General features: G+C 40.5%; 1 protein-coding gene across 6 annotated transcripts in view; it reads right to left on the minus strand.

Moving 5' to 3' along the window:
* Positions 1-16,341: 16,341 nt before the first annotated feature.
* The window catches only part of MAP7D2 (MAP7 domain containing 2), a 142,285-nt gene continuing 139,823 nt past the window's right edge, over positions 16,342-18,803 (minus strand). For all 6 annotated transcript variants that reach the window (XM_067545003.1, XM_067545004.1, XM_067545002.1 and 3 more), the window contains one exon: positions 16,342-18,052. The gene's annotated coding sequence lies outside the window, so the exon portion shown is untranslated. The remainder of the gene's footprint in view (positions 18,053-18,803) is intronic.

Below are 18,803 nucleotides of genomic sequence, written 5' to 3' on the forward strand. Positions count from 1 at the left end.
ATCTAAGGCATAGGATCTAGAGAAAGTATGTACTGAAAACCACGTAGCGGCCCTGCAGATTTCTGAAATGAGAACATTTTTAAGGAGAGCCATAGATGTCATCCGGTCAAGTGTGCTGATGAGGGTGGAATGTTGACAGCATGGTAGCAAGCAGTGATACAATCAGAGATCCATTTGGAGAATCTCTGGGTAGAGGTGGCAGAACTCTCAGATCTGTCTGCCATCGAAAAAAATAATCTATTGAATTTGTGAAACAGCTTAGTTCTGTTCAGGTAGAAGGCTAACGATGTCCTGACAGCTAGAGCATGGAGAATGGTCTCCTGGTTGGCAGTGTGTAAAGATCGCTCACCAACAATCTGTAAAGGCAAAGTTATAAAAAGTAAGTCCACTCCCAATATTAACCATGGAATCTTTCTGGTTACCCCGGGTTATGAGCCAGTGGGCTGGGAGAGAGGGAAAACTATTAAACACTCAAGGTTGTACTAAATGAAGCCCTCAAAAATGGGTACGCTTATCCCTACCTGCTACCTCAAAACCATGCAGCAAAAATGTACCATTAAAAACGTATATAAAATAAATTAAAAAATGTAACACGTGTTTTGTATAATAAACAGTGTGCATGTGTTAATTCCTAAACAATTGTATTAAAAAAAAAAAGAATATAAGCCAGTCGCCAGTAAATAAATGTAAATGCAATGTAACTGTTCTTTACACCAGCAATCATACATATTATTTACCAAAAACAAAAAATATACAAACAATTCTAATTTCCCATTTGACAAACTTTTCTGTAAATCTTGGCCTTAATTAGTCTGACCTGACTGACCACCTACTTAAAAAGACCACGGTGACTCAGTTTTTGCAGCAAACCCAAACAAATATTGAAAAATAAACCATCCAGATCTCCCACGCTAATAAAAATATGTTAAAAATTGCCACAGCTAAAAAAGACATCACAGCATATCACTTGTATGATATTTTCACAGGTTGGTCTCCTACAACCAAAAGCATATTGTCTATTGCTTTCCATCCATTGTTAATTGTACTAGTTCTCAGTTGTGTTTGTTAAATTGGAATGTGCATTATGTGCTGTTAAATTTTTTAAAATGTATGCTAAACTAAAACCTTATGCTGAAATCAACTGACAGTACATAGCTTTAAGAACTAAAAATGACCCATTCCACTTAGTAAGATGAAGGGTCAAAAGGGGGATAATGTAAGCCCACAGCTTGATTCTGTTATACTAATTTTATGTGAAATACCCTTATTCTTTTGGTACGTGACAAACCACCACAGCAGTTTCTATGAGGCTTTGCATTTTGGGTATGAAGGGTGATTTGTTCAATATTGATAAGTTGTCCGAAACAAAGATCAGGTCATTAATTATCCTGTTTGTAAAGTTACCAAAGATCATTCTGTGAAACTGTAGCTATTGTTGAAGTATACATTTTTTAAAATCACTGCTTAAAGAAACATCAGCAAATGTTCTGAAACAGAAAGATTCAATGTTAAATGAGAATGTTTTGTAAAGTAGTGACTCTTTTGAATAAAAATAAATGTTACTGTTTCTGAAGGACACTTGTGTCTTCCAGTTACAAGTTTTAAGCAAATGTTAAGAGATTAGGGTATAAATAAATGAATGAGTGATGTGTGTGTATGTGAGACCAGGGAGTGACGGGAAAAGGCGTCAGCCTTGGATGTTCAAGGGAGTGAAGATAACAACTTTTACCCAGATGGCCGAAGACTGCCCAGCCTGATGACCCTGGGATCCGCCTCAAAAAACAAAACAAAACAAAAAAAACTATAAAAAGTAACAACAATGGTCATGCTTGCAAAACATGGGTGATTAATAATCACACCAAAATGCAAATGCAGCATAATAAAGCAAAACCCATAGAGTGATATAAAAGCTTACCCCTATAAAAAAAACCCAGAAAAATAAAAACTTTGGGTTTGGGTCTACAATCATCCTCCAGGAGCATCGGTGCACACCGACAGACCCCTGCTCCCTCCCTTGTCTTAGCCACCTGGCCAGTGGACTAACGCGAGCAACTGAGGCTAGTAATTATACTCCATCTTTGTAGAACCTTGTGTGTGTGTAAAAGTGTGCAGGCAATTGCTTATTAAAATTTCTGTATTCATAATAAATGTGACGTATTGCCTTATCCCCCTAAATAAAATCCTGCTGTTTATTTTATAAGCAAAACAGGGTCTCCTGCGCTGTGGGGTGCCGGGCCTTGGGGCTCCAGCACCAGGGCTTCTGTGCCATGGATGGAGGGGCTCAAAGCTCCAGCCAGTCTAACACTAGCGAACCTCCTGAAACCAGCTCGCATACCTAAGGAGGCTGTGGATGCCTGGTTGAGAATTGCTGGTCTAGCCAATCTATGGTTGGTTGGTAGACAGAGAGGAGCCAGAGTTGCAGGGAACGCATGTGGAGGCAAGCATGTGGTGTCACTGAGATACACACTGCCAAGTGGATTAGAAGGAAGAGACAGTGGCAGACGGGTGGTTTGGGCTTGCGGGGCAGGGTTGTGAGGGTGGCAAAGCAATCCATTGGAAGGAAGGCTCGTGTGGCGACAGAGTCCAGCCATGCTCCAATGAAGGCAATGGTCTGGGTAGGGACAAGGACTGATTTCTCCTTGTTCATACATATGTCAAGAGAGACGAGGAGAGGGCGGAGGGCATGGAGGTCAAAAAGGAGGGTTTGGCAGGAACGCTGAATAAGGAGCCAGTTGTCCAGGTAAGTGAAGATGGAGTACCTGAGACAGCATATGTGTGCGGCTATGATGGCGAAGACTTTGGTGAAGACTTGTGGAGCCATCACTATGCCGAAAGGCAGGACCCTGAACTGATAGTGGCCAAGTCCAACTCAGAATCAGAGACATTTTCGATGAGCCGGGTGGTTATTAATGTGGAAACAAGCATCTTTCATGTCGAGAGCTGCGAACCAGGCTCTGCAGGGAAGGGATGGGATAATCGATGAAAGTGTCACCACACAGAATTTGGACTTCTGAATAAAGATGTTGAGCACTCTGAGATCAAGAATGGGGTGGTGGTTTCTGCCCTTATTTAGGATGAGGAAGTAGAGGGAGTAGACCCCCTCGTCCCTTGTAGGGAGGTGGGACCGGTTCCATGGCGCTCTTGAGGAGAAGAGCATTGGCTCCTTGCCGGAAGGTGCTCCGATGGGAGAGGTCTCATGGGGACATTTGGGGCAGGGGTCGGTGGTGTGGAAACACCAGGAACTCTATGGAGTATTCATGGCGGATGACCTCCAATACCCAACTGTCCATGAAGATCTTGCCCTAACCATAGGTGACTAGGGCAAGGCAGCCCCCAAAGACGACATGGCGTGCCACGAGAGGGGAGAGGGTTGTGGTTCTTGATAGGAATATCAAAACTGGTGTTTGACCGGCTGTTAAGTGGGGGCTGAGGAGGTCGTTGTGGTGGGGGCTGGGTAGTGTGGTCTCTGGGATCGCTGTCGGCAACATGGTGCTTCCTGCTGATGGCAATAAGACAGTGGACAAGAGGTCTGCATGCGAGGATGGTACAGTTGCTGGCTGCATCTGGAAGCTGGGGTATAGCTGCCCAGGGACCAGAGTATGGCAAGGGAGTCCTTGAGGGAGTGCAAGGATGTGTCAGTGTTTTCATTGGACAGCTTTTGGGCATCAAAGGGTAATCTGGACCTCTTTGGGGAGCCCAGAGGATTGCAGCCAGGAGCCCCTCTGCAACACCACCCCAGTAGCAACTGAGCAGGAGGCTATGTCAGCCACATCCACAGCAACCTGACGACTCGCCTGAGCCACCAGTGGCCCTCATAGAGGAGCACCTGAAACTGCTGCTGTCGGTCCCTATGGGAGGAAATCTTTAAACTCCGCAAATTTAATATAACTTTTGAAATCATATTTTGCCAGGAGAGCCTGGTAATTGGCAATCCTGAACTGGAGGCCCGCAGAGGAATAGGGCTTGTAGCCAAGCAGGTCTATCTTTTTAGCCACTTTTTGTGTGGATTTTTGAGGGTACTGTCAGGCTCACTCCACTGTGGTGTGGACCATGAGGGAATTGGGGGAGAATGGCTAAAGAGAAGCTCTGCGTGCGCGCTTGGTAGGGACAAAGTACTGTCTCTCAGCCCATTTAGGGGTAGGGGCACAGGAGGCAGGAGTGTGCCACACCATTTGAGCTGGCTGCAAGATGGTCTCACTGAAAGGGAGGGCAGTTTGTGAGGGTCCGTGGGGTTGGAGAATGTCCAGAAATTGGTGTTGAGTGTCTTGGATGCCTCCAATGGGAGTGCAAGGTCCGTTGCCACATGCTGTGGGAGGAGGAGGAGGGTGATAGGAAGCCATGGATGGAATGGGGTGGGTGTGCTAGGGGTCCCCGCTGTGGCCAATAGAGCCAGTAGTATGGGTTGCCAGGCTCTGGACAGCCATGTGAATAGCGGTACCATGGATCTGCGGCAGGATCGTAAGCCGGGGTTCTGTGATTGGTATCACGAGTCCGGACTGTGGCGTGGCACTGGGGAGCACAAAGGCTCCAGTTCCAAGAAACCCTCAGACTCTGAGAACAGTGCCGATAAGGGCAGAGCCGTTGGTACCATCAGAGGCTCTGGTAGAAGCAGTAAGGATTAAGCCACCAGAAAAGGTAGGACAGAGGTGGCTGGTGGCCCCAAAAGCAGGAGGGAGCCCAGGGAAGGGAGAAGCAGCTTCTTGGTGGACAACAGCAGGTCCAGATGATGCGAGGCACCTCATGGGACAATCCCAAGGGTCCTGGCACTGTAGACACACTGGCAGAGCAGGCGCGCTGGTATAGGGATCGGAGCTGGCACTTGCACCGGCAGTTCCAATTTGTACTTTTCCTTATGCTCCAACTGGGACATCTTGGGAGCTGGAGTAGCCGGGTCTATGCATGACTTCTCTCCTGACCTGCCACGGCTCGGGGAGGCAACACTGCATTAATAGGCAGCCTGGGACAGAGACCTGCCCTTATGTCCAGGGCCATGTTTCTTAGTCTTATGGTGGATCTTGTGCGACTTCTTCAGTTCCATCAGATCTGGCGCCCAAGAAATGGACGGGCGGGGAGAGGAGCTTGCTGCTTGTGATGGCGATTGCACCTATGGTGCTGGTGGTGACAGATGCCGCACCACCAGTTCTGCCAATCCTGGATCCAACTGCGTGCAGGGGCACCTGGCTTGCTCCATTAAGAACTTTGGGAGGTGGAGTTCTCCAGCCTCCGGCATTCAAGGTGGGAACAATCGGCAGATGGAACAGCGGGCAACAACGTTGGTGCTTGGCGCTCGCAGAGAAGAAGCACGGGCACAATGCACAGTTCCACAGTCCTCAAAGCCAGATTGCTGGTACACAATCTCCAGGATGGGAGGCCTCCCCAGTGGCTCTTTTGTGTGGAATTAGGCACCTGCCTAGCTCATTCTCTCAAGAAACAGCTTAGATCCTATAAGCTGCCTGATTTCCGAAGAGGGGTTCCCATCTGTGAATATCCAGGCAGCAGAGACTCAGGCACTGAACTCTGTGAGGGGGGTGGGGCTTAGCACACACCCTCTGCTCTGCCTTGTCCATTGGTTATCTTCAGCAGCTTCCCCCCGCCTAGAATGCTGGCTTTTGTGGATTCCACTCTGAGGCGCCTCTCTCTCTCCCTATTCATTGTATAGGGAGCTTACGCACCTCACTCAGATTTTGTGAAGTAGACTGATGTGCCTGTAACTTCCTTGGTGTCCAAAAGCTAGCTACTGTGATACGAAGGCCTGGTCTACACTAGGAAATTGGACTGGTATAACTGTCACGCCAGGGTGTGAAAAATCCATACTCCTGAGCAACGCAGTGAATTTAAATTGACCTAACCCTTGGTGTAGACAGCACTAGGGGGAGAATTCTGTAAGTGTTTAGACACATAGTTAATGTGTCCACAAAAGAAATGCATCTCCCATCAACCTAGTTACCACCTCTCAGGGAAGTGGATGACCAACATCGATGGGAGAACCCCTTCTGGTGGTGTAGCTAGCATCTTCATTTCACTGCATTGTTTTAAGCATAGACAAGCCCCGAGCACTGAAAAGCTTAAGTCCCTTTGTGAATCTACCCCGTAGGCCTTTTCCTCACAGCTAAAAAGAGGTGATTTTTGTTTTGTGTAATGTGGGATATCTAAGGTGTGGGGGCTACTCGGAGGTAAAACACCACTGAGGATAAGGCTCAAGGCTTTGGTTTTAGCAGTGAAGAAAAGGCCTGAGCAGAGTACTAAGAGCAGAAGGCAATATGCTCATACGTTTGTGCTAAAGTAGAGAGGTGCAAATCTGGTTTTGAAAACTTGATAAATAAGTGTAACAGTGACAATGAAGGGGAGGGGTGAAGTCTGTATAATGAACAATGGTAGATTTTTCTGCCTAATGGCTTGTGTTTAAAAGGTATAAGTATTTTAAATACCGTTCACAATGCTTTACGCTAGCATCAGTGTTTTGTGTACATTAAACGTTACTATAGGCCGTACAGTTTCTGATCTACAATGGAACGAGACTAATAAAGAAAAAACAATATCTTCGTGCAGGGTTTTACATATAAAAGCCTTGCAGTTTAACTCTGCAGAATGCTTTTCCAAATTTCAAAAATACTTTACTTAGTTGTGTCTAAATTTAAAAGATAGATTTCACAATGGTAGGAAATTGTAATGGGAGTGCCCCAACATTACAATTTGCTACCCCCTGGATCAGGGGAAAGGTTGGAAGTAGCAAATGGTGACTGGCGTACCTCCCATCTGTCACCATTTGCTGGACCAAAGAATGGTGAAAGGCAAAGGCAGCAAATCTTGCCAGGGCAGCAAAAAAGCATAGCCATAAAAGTCAGTAACTGCTACTAATGGCAAATTGTGACTGTAGCTGTTTAAGATTACACTGGCCCCAGAGCGGCAGCTTGGCCAGGAGGTGTGGCCAAGTCACCCAAGCTGTGCTGACTGCAGCTGATCCTTGTGGGTGGGTCAGGCTGGGCCACAGTGCCTGGGAAATAAAGGGATGGGAATGAGTAACCAGGTACCCTCTGTCCTGTCCATGAGAGAGAGGGAGACTTCTTCCCCACACATTTCTGGGGCAACAACCCCTCCATCTGCTAGGGCATTAGTTCACCCCCTCCAGTTTCTCTGATGGGGCAATGATTTCCCCCCTCCACTAGGGCAATAACGCTCCCAAAACACATCATTAATCTGTACCCCTTTACAAAGAAATGTGAACAAGTGGAAATTCCTACACAGCAAAGAGCTCAACCTGATTATGCACATTTAAAATTGACTATTAGAACATGTAGAACAGTCACTGTCACTGCACCAAGAGGAATATTTTCATAATCAAGAAATAGAAAGTGGACCTGTTAGAACAAGAAAACACGTTTTATGTTATTCATTACTCCAGTTAGCATGAAGGTTCAACTATTTACCATGACAAAACATGGGTCTTCTAAAGCACACAGGGATATTCAGACCTATAGTATGCTGACAACATTCTGAAACTTGAAAACGGGCAGATAGAGCATCCCACTTTAAGTTACAAATTGCTTCAGAATGACTACAGAAAACGCACTTTGTATATAAGCTTTTATATTACATAATCTGAAATACTGTAGCAATATTAACTTCTTTACTTCTGAAACTTCCTCTAGCAATACAGGTTACAATCCTGCAAACAAACAGTTATTTATGTGGTTAATATTAAGTATCTTCATAAGTGTTTCCAGGATTGGGACCATAGTTTTTAAAGAAAAACGCCAATAAACGTTTACATATTTACTTAGTAAAATATTTAAATTTCAAAACAGCTTTTATCAATAGTCTCACTGTTTCAATATCTCCATAGCTATGTATGGTTTCTCCATGGGCTTTATTGGACATGGCTCATTTGATAATTATAGTTAAGACATAATTATATTTTTATAGTTGACATAATTTATTATTTTAAGTGATTTACTTGTCTTTATAATTAAATATAGTTAGAGTAGCTTTCATATTCCACTTGAATGAAAAATGTGTTTTGTGGCCACATTATGTTTCTATGTGGCTAAAAATTTATAGATTACAAATGCAAGTAAATTGGAATTAAAAAAATGAAACAATTAAACATAATGGATATTTCTTTTCACACCCAGGCACTTAACAGTCCATATAAATTGCCTTAACACACAAAAAAATTGCGCAAAAGGCCATGCCAAGCTAACTGTAAAACAGTGGACAAAGGACTTCAATGGCAGCTGCTCAGCATCTTTCAGGATCAGGTAGAGGCAGGCTAAGCAACACACGCTTGCTCTGCGTTAATAAAAGTTAACTGGTTTGACAACACAGATCAAAACAACAGGTTTTGAATACTGCTGTTCCACTGAGGTGGACCTGATTAGCCAAGTTCCAAGCCTATTGTAACAAGCGTGCTAGTTTTGTTATCATACACAATTCATTTTTACTAGTGTTGACCCAGTCCTAGTGCGAGAGAGGTTTGAGAGGAGAAAGAATGCTGCCGCAAACCTGCTGCAGGATAGCCTCTGGAGAGAGAGTCTGCAAGGGAAGAGAAAATCTAAGAAAGGAGCTGTCAAAGGAACAATAAAAAAAGTGGATGAAGCAATCCTACTACAATACTTCAAGAGAAACATTTAGTTGGTGCTTTGCCATTTTTTTATCCTAGTTTTAAATATGCTTTTATGGTAACAATTATTTTGGACTCTGCTTTCAGTAACAGCCTGAACTTCAATCTTCATTTCTCCCTCACACACACCCTCTTAAGACATCCAGGTATTTTTCTCCCTTTTATATGAAAATATTTCGACCAAATAAACAGCAAGTTTTGTTTCCCTTTATCAAAGGAGAGTGTTGTATACATACTGTATAGAAAGCCTTTGTAGATATTCCTATAGTAATGTTTAGTATTTATATAGTGCTGTGGAAACAAATTAGTTAAGCCTCTCAAACACCAATGTGATGTAGGTCAGCTACTTTCCCACAATGTATAGAAACTTAAGCCTGAAGCTCAAATCAGACATTGGGGTAACTTGTTACATCCACATTGACTTCAGGTGCGTTACACCTCATACAGACCAGGGGATGACTTTGGCTTAGAAAAAGGTTAAGCAATTACTTCAATGATCCATTCACATAACTGTGATCTTCTCCTGGTTCCGTGCTCCAAACAGGAGACAACATTTCCTCAGTTAACTGAGAGAATTAGGACCCACCTTACAAAAATAATTGAGTAGCTTTGATATTTGAGTGAAAGTCTGTCAAATTAGTAACTCATAAATATGGAAAAAGAAATGGGATTTAACAAATCTGGAAGGTAAGAGAGGACTGGCTGCATTACTCAGCTCACTTAGCATCAGCAAATTATTCTTTAAATGGAGTCTTACTCTGAAACTAAACTCCTCTGTTTTCACCAGTCGGTCATATAATAGGATTCAAGCCTCATTTTCTATGACATAATGGTGCCTTGATATTTATAAGGTCATTATGACTTCCCTGTAGCAACAAAAAAACAAATCCATTGCTTTAGCTGTACTGACTGGTGTATAATTTGTATGATGTAGTTTAATTAAGTTAGCTGTAAATTAGTGGAGGTACTTAGTATACGAATAAGTATGTAGCACAAACTTGATCACCAAAGGAGAATTTTAAAAAACAAAGTTCCAGAGGGGTAGCCATGTTAGTCTGTATACAGCAAAAACAACAAGAGTCCTGTAGTACTCTAAAGACTAACAAATTTAATTTCTGCAGGCATAAGCTTTCGTGGGCTGTAACCCACTTTGTCAGATGTAAGGAATAGAAATCAGATAGGAGGTATATACATTCAAGGGTAAGGAACAACAATGGGGAAGGTAGGTGTTAGCAAAGTCCATTCAGTTAGAGTAGATGAGGCCTATTCACAACCATTGATTAGGAGGTGAGTTCATACTCACTCAACTTCGCTAACTGAATGGACTTTGCTTATACCTACCTTCCCCATTGTTGTTCCTTACCTTTGGATGTATATATATACCTCCTATCTGATTTCTATTCCTTACATCTGACGAAGTGGGTTACAGCCCACGAAAGCTTATGCCTGCAGAAATTAAATTTGTTAGTCTTTAAAGGGCTACAGGACTTTCGTTTTTTTGTTGGTTTTTTTTTTAAACAAAAAATTTTGAACAAGCAATCCATTTTGAACAAGCAATCACTAGGACACCAGTGAGGTTGTTAGAGGATGGAGTGATGTGTTTGCATTTCTCTGCATATGTGAGAAGGTAGAACTAAAATTTGGATAAGCTACAGAGAAAGGAGTTGTAATAAAGTGGTGGCATGAGAAAATGAAGGCAAGGCTTTGGATTTCCAAAGAGCTGGACAAGTAGATGGTTAGTAAGGATTACTGATATTTATTTATATATTTTGATTTTTAATATTAATGACTCAACATTAAGTGTGCAGACTCTGTGAAACCACCTTAGTGATACTGTTACCTTTATCCTCCCCCATTACTCCAATTGTTTGTTAAACCCATTTGTTATATCTTGTTTTACATTAAATTATAAAAATATTCAAGGCGGGATATTGTGTGTTTGTACAGCAGCAAGTGCAAAAGAGTACCTGATTTTGATTGGAGCCACTGAGTATTACCATAATACAAATAATTAAGCTGAGGTGATGCAATGGTATATCTGCCAAGTATGAGAGGACAATAGGTAGACTTACTGATCTGGGACACTGGGAAAGAGAAAAAGTTCAGGGTCCAGGATGATATCACCAGGATTACAAATAGTAGAGAAAAATGGGAGGTTTGGATCAAGGAAGGAGAAACAGACAAATAAGCTGTATTACTTATTTCCTAAACTGTGTGGGAATTTTTAGTGCTTTAGTGCTAGAAGTCCTCTACTTATTAACAGACAGAGAATAACATGCATAGCAGCAGAGCAAACTACATCTGCTATATCAATTCTGATCCAGAAGCACCATCTCTAGAGGAGAAAAGGATTATTCAGTCTCCATGCCCATTTGATTTTTGGTCTCTGCCAGCTATGGTATGAATTGCCTTCAGCTAGGAATTGGAGCAAGAGCAACCTAATTTCACAAGACAGCCATAAGAATTTTTACTGTCTAGGCCTGACTGTATTTGGGTGGGTAACACAGAGGTGAAAATTCTGGTCTTGATCCTGAACTCGCATCAGTATAAATTAGAAGTGACCTCAGAGAAATCACTAACGTTAAATGTGCCTAACACTGGGTGTCATTTTGTAATGCCCTAGTCAATCCAGTTCCCTAGGGAATTGAGAATGGTCAATTATGTTCATATTTCCCCATATTTATGAAAGCTGCTAATAATTTTCTGTTTGGGGATGTTGCCAAATGAGGTAAAAAACGGTTTTAGAACACAGTAGGACTAGTTCTGCCTTTTATTTTAATAAAAAGTTGTTGTGATGACATAAGGGACATCTGAACTTTTGAAAGTTCAGTATGGTATTATGACTGCATTGCTCTAACATTGCCAGCCATGGGCCTGCACTCTTTTTTTCCACGGGACTATGTAGCACTTGGTAAATATGTGGCTGTCATTCTCAGAAAAACATAGGAAATAGTGTGAGAATAATTTTTCACTTTATGATCTCATTTCACACCAATGCAAATTCTTCTATAACTAAGTAATTTTGGATATTTGGGGTCTACTTCTGTGAAGTGTTTCACACTCTCAACTCCCAGTAACTTCAGTGACTCCTCTTAGCAAGTGCAGATATAGGTGAAATATACAGCTCATGTGATTGATTGCCAAAATAAATAAATAAATAAAACATTCTCAGTTCAAGAACTATGTAAATCATACCACTTATTACTGCACTTTTCTTTCTATTTGTCTAATTTCTTCTCAGTCTTAGCTAGCTTCTCTAACAAACGTTAAGGCTGGATTTCAGAAGGGCTGCATGTCTAATTGTGAATTATCAGACCCTAATTTCTAGAAGGTTACTGTGATCTTGCACCTTGCAGAGTTCAGATAATCATCCAAATTGCTGGTCGGGAAATAGATTTCCACTGTTTTCTTAATTTTCAAGGAAAACAAGTGGTCTAAAACTCTTCTGAAGGACAAGAATTGTTAGCTTACATTTTATATTTTTAAAAGCTTAAAATCCTTTCTCTGCTCACTCTCTGCTTTCAAATTTAAATGGCCTTTCCCATAAAATATTTTCTTAATAGACAAAATAGATAATTGATTAGCAGAGTGAGCAGTAGCACCCTCTCATTGTCAGCCATGAGAGCTTGCACAGATGATAAAAAAGGACTATGTATTAATGAGGATTACTGTCGGCTGCAATACTGTGTGCAAAAATAGTACACTGCTACTAGTACTACAAAAATACAAGAGGTGCATTTTAGTGAAAGTACCTCAAAGTTAAAAAAAATATGCTCCTGAAGAGCCTAAGTAACTTAATGTCAGAAATATCTTCAATGTTTAAAAAAATATACTGGAGAAGACTGTAATTAGTCACAAAATCCCTGGTCAAATTTTCCAGCTTTTGATGTTTTCCTGATGTTCCTAATTTTCTGCTTTTTAGGGTAACAGTTTCATATTAATAAAACAGTGTCACAAAGCTTCAGGGAAGCTTAGTTTTTATCATACATAAATACAGTATAGGGCAGGAGATGCTGTTCATGGTGTATTTGGAGATTACTGAAATAGCAGTATCCTCATCCTCTTAAAACACTCCCATAATAAAGGAAACAAAAGAGGAACTTAAGCATCTTCTGACTGAACTTATATGACCTCTTATACCAGCAGTGACTTTGGGCCTATGTGTTTGTTTTTTGCACAGTGAAGGAAAGATAATCTTGAAACTAAAACACACTACTGGGAGTCATAAAATTTGGGTTCCATTCCCTGCTTTGCTATGGTCTTCCTGTATGGGCACTGAAGCACAGTGATCATATCTGTACACAGAGTTGATATTTACCTGAGGAAAAGGGGTATTGTGTGGCTTGATTCTTCATAGGTAAAGCACTTTGAGATCTTTACATGGAAGGCACTATTAGCTGTATTATTGATTTTTGAATCACTGCCGTTGACTTACAAATTATTGAAAACAGGTCTGGAAAGTACATAAAACGGGATCAGATTTTTCTAGGTGTTTTGTTTTGCTGTGCTAGGAAATATCTATTGTGTCGACATTATTTGGTATAATGTATTATTAGATCGTTTTCATAGAAATGGAAGGGACCTCAGGAAGTCAAGTCCAGCATCTTGCGCTGAGGCAGGACCAAGTAAATCTAGACCATCCCTGACAAATGTTTGTCCAAACAGTTCTTAAAAACTCCCAATGATGGGAATTCCACAAACTCCTTTGAAGGTCTATTCCAGAACTTAACTCGCCTTATAGTTAGAAAGTTTTTCCTAATATCTAAATCTAAATATTCCTTGCTACAGATTAACTTCTTGTCCTTGTTCTCCATGTCCTTCTTGTCAGTGGACATGGAGAACAATCGATCAGTCTTCTCTTTTTAATAGCTCTTAACATTTTTTAAGATTATCATCAGGTTCCCCCTTAGTCGTCTTTGCTTGAGACAGAACAGGCTGAGGATTTTTAAGCTTCCACATAGATTAGGTTTTCTAAAACTTTTATCATTTTATGCTCTCCTCTGGACTCTCTCCAATTTGTTCACATCTTTCCTAAACTGTGGCAATCTGAATTGAACACAACTCCAGCTGAGGCCTCATCAGTGCCAAGTAAAGCAGGAGGATTACCTCCTGTGTCTTACATACAAAACTCCTGTTAGTACTCTCCAGAATATTAGCCTTCTTTTGCAATTGCATTACATTGTGGACTCATACTTGATTTGTGATCCCTTCTAATCCCCACATCCTTTTCAGCAATACTACTGCTGAACCAGTTATTCCCTATTTTGTGCATTTGATTTTTCCTTCCTAAGTGAAGTACTTTGTATTTATCTTTACTAAGTTTCATCTTGCTGAATTCAGATCAGGGCCCAAGCATAATTTTTTGGGGCTCAGTACAGACTTGTAACATGGGCTCCCTCCCACACACATACCACAATCCCTCATCCCATACATACAACTTCATGAGCCATGAAAAAAGTTTGAATTCTGAAATTACTGTTACATATTCTACATTTCTGAAAAATGCCCCTTTTGCTATTTTTGTTTAACATAACACCCAGCCAGCGAGTCCTACACGTTTGCTGACTATTTTATAACTTTTTGGTCATTATAAAGGTATTATATCCTGTCAATGTCTTGATTTTGTTCATCTGCTTCCCTGGTTAGTATATTGCCTCACTGCCGAAAGGCCTTGTCTGATATAAAAAACTGGAGGATAGCTTGGTGTCTTTCAGCTTCTTTTAGTTCCCTTTCTTTTACCTCCTTACATTTCTGGCTGCCTGATTTGTATTTATAGCCACCACCAGCCATGCCAGTATGGGGTGTGTGTGTGACTATGAGTGAATTAGATACTTACTCACATATATTTTGGGCCTGCAAATCCTATCAGAAGCAGCAGCAGCACTGACTCCCACTGTCTTATGCTTTGCTTTGCCCCTCCCACCAGCAGTCCCTCCCTCCTGCCTATGCACAAGGAACTCTGGGACTGGTAGTTCTTGATCTTGATATGATAGACCGTGTCACAGAGGAGCACAAATTTCTCTGTGTCTCAGTCTCCAACTACAGGTCCTAGTTTAATTAAACAAGCACACACACACTGTTCTAGAGAAGGGCCTGGGCTGGACCAACAGTACCAGCAACTCACTGTTCAGAAAGTTGCTTGAGACTGCTCTGACACTGCTTCTGATTGGCTCCAGCAAATCTCACAAGATCTGGACGATAGATACATAGATACAGGGAAATTAATTTCTATAAATATCCTCAGGCATGACCTACAATTTAGCGTCAATTTTTTCCTCATGGTAATGGGGATTGTAGCCTTGGCTGGGTCCCCCAGTGCCTCCGGGCCCTGGTAAAGTGTATTCCCCCCCTCTCCCCTCGTGGGGGCATTGATTCAGATCAGTTCTCCAATTCATCAGGGTCATTTTGAATTCTAATTCTGTCATCCACAGTGTTTGCAACCCCGCCCATCTTGGTGTCATCTACAGATATTGTAAGCATACTCTCCACTCTGTGTTATCCAGGTCATTAATGAAAATATTAAATAGTACCGCACCCAGGACCAATCTCTGTTGTACCTTATTAGCTATGCCCTCCCAATTTGACAGTGAACCATTGACAACTACTTTGAGTACCACCTTTCAACCAGTGGTGCACCTACCTTTTAATAATTTTGCTCTAGTCCAGTTGTGTTAATACTTTTCTATACTTCCACCTTGGCAATGTAATATATGATTTCAGCTAACACAATGAAAGAGTCTTATTTCAGTGCGTCTCCAACACTTCCACTCCGTGGATCACTTTGTAACAAAGATCAGTTTTATCCACTTCCTTCCCCCTTTCTCTACTGCTTGGTTCTCAGATGGTTTAATTTTTCAGATCTCTAGAAAGAACTTGGAGGACCACCTGTGGGGCACAGACTGTAGTTCCAGGACCACTGTCCCATACAAATAAAGTCTATTGCATAGTTCTTAATCATAGCAACAAATATAAATACCAGTACAAAGAGAAAATAAAATGAATTAATGAAAATAAAATGAACACGCTCTGTTTTCTACAAGAGCAGTAAACTCAGATACTCAGCCAAATCCTGCTGAAAAATCTCTTTGGAAATCAGTAAGAAAAGGATCTAAAGTTATTTATGTATACACCCATCTGTGTCGCCTCCTCTCGTCTTCGAATGCAATTTTGTGGACAAATCACATAAAAGACCCAGTGTACCAGAGAATGCAAATGAGTATGTGATGAAACACTATGAAGTAATGGATAAGTACACTCTAAAATATCTCAGACTTACATAGTTTATTTTTGCGCATTTAAAATGCTTTCTTTTCTTTTACTTTTATTTAAACAAAGTGTTTGCAGACTACGCCGCCACAAGAGTTCAGTGGACTCATGTTAGTCATTCCATTGCACAAGCTGGTCTCTTTCTAAAAATAATGATTTGTCTTTAATCTAAGGAGCAATGTAACATTTGCATTGTAGGCTGTTTTGTAAAGTGGACACTTGGCAGTTCAAGTACCTGAGAGAAGACTACTAAGAGAACAGAACAGCCCATAGAAGCAAATCACCACATCAGTATGCAAACTAAAGGTAAAATGTTAAGTGTTTTGAGAGGCTATCCCTTCATTCAGTATTAAACCTTGCTGTGAACACCACCACAAATCAAACTGACCTTTTTTTTTTTGCAGTTGCTTTTTTGCCATGATTATTTGGAGGGGAAAATAAAGCTAGGAAACAAGTCAGACTCAAATGAAAATGTATTTCACTCTTATACATGCTATACATGTCATGCAAAGTGAGGAGATCTACAGGTTATACAATGACACCATAATAAAATATAACGTCTCAGGTGACATCTGCCAAACACAATATATCACAGCGAAACAAACATGATAGTTTGTTTTGTTTCTTTTTTATTATTATTTAGGAAACAACTGTAGGACAAACTGGAAGACACAGTACCATGCTACAGTTTACTGCACAGTCACCAGAAAGATATTTTGCTGAAATACAGCAACATAAAAATAACTATTATTGTAGGCATGTTTTCTTTATATACTCAGACACAGGTTCATTGGCTACTTCAATTGTTAAACAGTTGCTGGCTTTAAAAGCAGAAGAACGTGGCTACAATTAAGACCAAGCTAATGCTGTAAACTTCTCTACATATAAAAGTTTCCACTTTTTTGTTAGTCTCCAAACAGAATTGTAGTGACTTATTTTTTTATTTTATTTTAAGATTTGGACAAAAATGTCCTCCAGGCTGCACAGAATATAGCATAAAAGTTACCATAGTTCACCAAAAGAAATAAAACTAACCAGAATACATTGTATGGCACATAATGTCTATACATTTTACATTCTTGATATGAATTTCCCCATATAGATGTTTGCTGAGCATTAAGGAGGCTAATATTGTTATATAGGTGAAAACACTGTGAGACTGAGACATCAGTGTTTCACAGACTGAGCATTTCTGTAACAATATTTGTATATTGTTTTATCGCGGATTATATTTGTTGCTGAGTCTGTAGGAAAACACAGAAGTTATCCACATGAATGAAAGCCTGCTAGTATTAATAATTGAACTGTATCTCCAAAGTTAACTCAGCATTTATCTGAACCCCATGACATACTTGCTTGGAACTACTGCAATTACGTAATACATATTAGGGGATTATTACGGGTATTCTGCCTACATTGTCTACAGGTGTTATATCAAGGGAGTTTTAAAGACTTCAGTGAGAGTCAAACTAATAATACTTTACTAGTATTAACAAACTGCTTTGTCACTAGTGACTTAAAAAAAAAAAAAAAAGGCAAATAGTCATGTATGATGCATTGTAGCAGGGGGATAAATCTAATCCTCTGCAGTCAGTAGGCTCCTTTGATTCCAGGAGTTGTATAATTGTTTTCATGCTTCCTCAGTTACAGTTTTGCAATTATACACCTGCAAAAAACAGTTGCCAAGAACTCTTCAGTATTTTTCCCCATTTAAAAAAAGATAGGCACAGAGCTAAAGTACAGTACATTATTTAATTCCAATGCACTGTGAGTAAACCTCATAGTATTTACAAGAAAATGACATCAAGTAGTTGTATGGTAAAACTTAAGGAAGAATGATTTTAAAATACAATGCACATGGTAAAATCACAGTGAAGTATTCAGATGAAATTTAAATTAAAAAAGACGTAAGAGCTTTATTAGCAGCTGAAGCCCAAATTCTAAAGCACAATGAATCTTCCGTAAAACCAGTCAAAGCTATTGATTCCTGGCATCTATCAAGAACAGCCAGTTATTCAACATACCACATGGGAAGACAAAGTTATATTCAGCTCTGATTATGTGAAATCCAGTGTTCAAAGACTGCAGAAGCTTTTTCAGATGACAAGCTCATAATTTACTGCCAGCAGCATCATAGGGATGTATATCCTCCACAAATTACTTCCTCTGTCAATTAAAGAAAAAAAAAAAACCAGCTTAAATAAGTAAAATGGCTCCAATTTGTATAACTGATTCTCCTGTAATAAAGTAAAATACTACAATTAATTTTAATACTGTCATTATATCATGCTGTATTTGCTCTGACTTAGCTTGCAAACTTTTCAGGAAAAGGACCGTTATTTAACTACCTGTATGATGCGGCGAATGTTTACAGCATTGAAAAATAATAAATGGCAATCACTACCATGTTCCACTTTACTGCACACTTAACTAGCCCTGCTTTCGATTGTTCTCTCTGTTATTAAAAGTGAAATGAGATATAATTATCATTACAAAGAGGGAAGGGAAAAGAGAACACATCCCTATGTTTTTCTTTATACCCTGAGTTCATCACTGAAATGTTTAACTTAAACAGGTAATTTCATTTGACATAAATGATTTGGGTACTAGTGCAGATTAAAGAAAAGTCTGAAACATTTTATTAAGTCCTGACTACTGTCTGTGTAATTCACAAATAAAGACACTGTTGTCTGCCAGACACAGAACTTACATCTATAGTGCCCAACTATGCAATGAGCTCTTGAATTGATGGCTCAACTGCCAGCATAGAACCAATCTGAATTCCACTTTCTTTCCATTCCTAGTGGGACATGTACTAGCTCTCTACTGCTCCTAGCTGTGGTTAGAAACCAGGAGCAGGATGAGATCGGGCATGGCAGGGGTTCCCATCAGGATTGAAGTGGGGTCAGTAAAAACA

The sequence above is a fragment of the Emydura macquarii genome, unplaced genomic scaffold, assembly GCF_026122565.2.
Source record: "Emydura macquarii macquarii isolate MOO-44397 ecotype Brisbane River unplaced genomic scaffold, CSIRO-AGI_Emac_v2 contig_1043, whole genome shotgun sequence".
In the NCBI taxonomy this organism is placed as follows: domain Eukaryota; kingdom Metazoa; phylum Chordata; order Testudines; family Chelidae; genus Emydura; species Emydura macquarii.